Source organism: Rhagoletis pomonella, unplaced genomic scaffold (assembly GCF_013731165.1).
Source record: "Rhagoletis pomonella isolate Grant_MI unplaced genomic scaffold, Rhpom_1.0 Rhpom_scaffold_00003, whole genome shotgun sequence".
Lineage (NCBI taxonomy): Eukaryota > Metazoa > Arthropoda > Insecta > Diptera > Tephritidae > Rhagoletis > Rhagoletis pomonella.
This window is the reverse complement of record NW_023458557.1, coordinates 29,963,927-29,967,624: the sequence shown is the minus strand read 5'-3', so window position 1 is coordinate 29,967,624 and position 3,698 is coordinate 29,963,927. Positions and strand designations below refer to the sequence as shown.

Genomic DNA, 3,698 nt, shown 5'->3' with positions numbered 1-3,698 from the left:
TTTCTTCTTCTCCATACTCAACTTTACCTTCTTCCTTGTTTGAGTATAATCTATTCATGTACATACATACATACATCTTATTCCTAAACTGCTGCTTAGCACGTTTCTGTAATTCAGTATCAATATTAAAGCATACATTTAGGTGGCATTTCCGCTCCAACCTTATACACGTACAATATTAGTATTGATGTCATTTTTTAATTGAGTTTTTCGCTTTATGTTAACCTAATTTGAAATTTTAAAAATTGCCTGCACATCAGCATCAAAATACCTTTCTAATGATATATAATTGTTTATTCCTTAGAAGTATAGTTTAGCCGTAAAAGGGGTGTAAAGGAAACATGATTGCCTATTTATATAATTGATTTGTCAAAGAACATTATTATTTCACAGTTTATTCAAAATTGGATGTTTCATACAATAGCACTGTAAAGTTGATGGACTGTGATAAAGTCGCAATACAGCAAGACCAAATATTAGACACAATTAAGCGATTTGGAAGTTGCTCCTGTTTTTTGCTAGAAATTTTTCACAAGGGTAAGCTAAGGTGAACCGCTAATTTATTAATTATTTACATATTTATATGCTTTAACAGAAAACATTCCTATTGGCAAGGCAACAAATTCGGGTATTGAATTTCTTTGAAATGAAGTAAGTGTAAAAGATTGTCATAAGTGCAGAATATGGACTACACAGAATTTGCATACAAACGCATCGCTTGTGGCGTGATGTTCTTTTTAGTTTTGCAGTGTGTTTGCAAATTGTACATTTGCACTTAGGAAATTTTCATATTCTGCGCGGTAGTATAAACAAATTTTTATGGCAAAACCGTTTGGCAATAATGAATTGTTTAAATAGGCGCTATTGGACTTTATTAGAGAAGGTGATGGTTCTCATATACTTCAGGAATATAACCACACAAAAACGCTAAGGGCCGGTTTCTCTATCTCCGGTTAACACTAATCCCCCGGTAAACATCGTTACCGACCTTATCACTCCCTGTTATATGCATGGAGTTAGAACGTCGATAACAGTGTTTAACCGGGGAGTTAGTGTTAACCGGAGATGGAGAAACCGGCCCTAAGTGATGCCTCACGACGTATATTGGTCCGTGAAGCCGTAAACTCGGGAACAAATAATTGCTCTTGCAAAAGTAAGTATCGCCAATTTTCCTGTTTACAAATGCAGCGCTAGCGAAGTAGGCGGAATTGTAAGTGTGTTGTTTTAAGTAAAGCACTATTTTTGAATTTTTTTTTACAGGACCTGTTTTACAATCCAGCGGACAATTCAGGAACCTGGATTCAAACCTCAAAAACTTAAATAGAAAAAGGCGCACGAATTTTAACAAAAGTTTAGGTGAACCAAATACAGAGAGACGTAGGAGCACATCTGTAGAATTTGATACAAGTTTCTTCAAGACTTGTGTCGTTGAAGGAAATACTGAAGATATAAAACAAAAATTTAAGACAACACTAAATGAGAGAATTCGATATTGTACCCAACATCTTGATGTTTTGAAGGCATTTCCTATTTTTCGATATGATCTTTCTCTGGTAAATGAGACAACATTTGTAAAGTAATTTTTGTGACTAGCAATTTTTAGATTTCATTTGATTTTGAACTGCGTTACAATCGTATAATAGCCAACAGCCTGATTACTTCCTGGCGAAGTTATTTCAAGTTCACAGAGGACGTTTTAAAAGACACTGTTGGCAGCTGTTTAATACCAGGTAAGCATCTTGACTTAAGAGATGCGGGTTTAAATTCTAATTGAAATTTTATTTTCAGAGTGGTTTATAGAAATCGAACCGTTTTTACATCTGCTGAGGCTACACCTTCATTTACACTTCGCTCGAAGGAGAATAAACAACTAAGAGTAAATTTCGAATCAACTGTCAATGAATGAATGAATGAACTGTAAATTTTCAGAATGTAAGTGAAGAGGTATCCAAATTTGAAATAAAATCAAATAAAAAAAAAATAAAATAAAGTAAAATAAAAGGAATAAAAGAAAATAAACGAAATAAAATAAAATAAAATATAAGTATGTAGTAAATAAAATAATGTAAAATGAAACATACAAACAAAATAAAATTAAATTAAATAAAATTCAATTCAATAGTAAAATGACATACTAAAATAAATGAAATTAAAATAAATAAAATATAAGTATGTAGTAAGTAAAATGACGTAAATGAAATATACCTATAAATAAAATTAAATTAAATAAAGTTAAACAATAAAATAAAATACTTAAATAAATAAAATATAAGTATGTAGTAAGTAAAATGAAGTAAAATGAAATATACCTACAAAGAAAATAAAATAAAATTCAATTAAATAGTAGAATAAATGAAATAAAAACAAATAAAATAAAATAAATAAAATATAAGTATTTAGTAAGTAAAATGAAATATACCTATAAATAAAATAAAATTAAATAATATAATAAAATACTAAAATAAATGAAATAAAAATAAATAAAATATAAGTATGTAGTAGGTAAATTAAAATGTTAAAACAAAATACAATTAAACTTAATTAAATAATAAAATAAGATCAAATTTAATTAAATAAGTATTTATTAAAAACCAATAATTGAACGTATTTCCTAATTTCAGATAAATACACCCATATACGATTTCGAATTAAACAGCAAGCAGCCTACGATAGTAGCATCTGGAAAAAAAGGGGGAAATTGTTTAGTATTTTATTTTAATTGATGGTAAAGCCTTACGATATAGACATAGTGCAGCGAATTAAAATTCAGCGGCTCCGCTGGCTTGGCCATGTCGTTCGGATGGACAGAAACGCTCCTGCTCTGAAAATATTCAACGCGGGCCGCGATGCTGGTAACAGAGGAAGAGGAAGGCCTCCTCTGCGTTGGAAAGACCAGGTGGAGAAGGACTTGGCTTCACTTGGCATTTTCAATTGGCGTCAGTTAGCACAGAAGAGAAATGACTGGTGTGCTGTTTTGGACTCGGCCAAAATCGCTTAGGCGGTTACAGCGCCAAATAAGAAGAAGAAGAAAGCCTTACAGGTACCTATAGAATATACATTCGTTGAAGTATTTGATTTATATTTTAAGTAATTTTATGTATTTCATATTGAATTTGATCCTGCATTGTCAAACTTTTTGAAATTTTTTTCGAAGTTTATTTACAAAGTTGAACCGAATAATAAATGTTCTAATCGAGTTCTTGAGATCTATATGAAATTTAAAAACAAAATTGATGCTGAACAATCAGTAATTTAAAAAATGAAATATTTTTGTTTTTTTATTTCTTTTTGTTATATTATGGCCTTATAACCGTTTTTAATGAAAAACTTATTGTGGATTTATGTAAAAAACTATTTGAAGAAATATCTTTTGTAATTTTTCTTTTAAAATATGAACATTTTCTTTCTGAAAAACATAGTTTACAGTAGGCTTGTGTATCTTCTGAAAACTGTAAAAAGACGTTTTGTACGTTTAACTCATTACACCGGCTTTCTTCACAATGTGGTAGAGAAAGTACTGAAACTGTTTGCGAGGAAAACCAAAGCTCACAAAATAATATCGATTTAAATACAAACCCGGGCTGCTCAAGTGCACTAACTAATTCGTATTGCTCAATTGTAGAATCTCCTACTACATCAAACCCGGGCTGCCCAAGTGCACTAACTAATTCGTATTGCTCAATTGGCAAATAAAAACC

The 3,698-nt window shown here is 30.6% G+C and overlaps 1 long non-coding RNA gene across 1 annotated transcript; it reads left to right on the top strand.

Annotated features, from left to right (window-relative positions):
• Positions 1-1,173: 1,173 nt before the first annotated feature.
• Positions 1,174-1,936, top strand: LOC118735127. Its single transcript, XR_004992515.1, has 3 exons — positions 1,174-1,553; positions 1,604-1,730; positions 1,789-1,936. It is a non-coding gene; the product is annotated as an uncharacterized LOC118735127 (long non-coding RNA).
• The last annotated feature ends 1,762 nt before the right edge of the window (positions 1,937-3,698 follow it).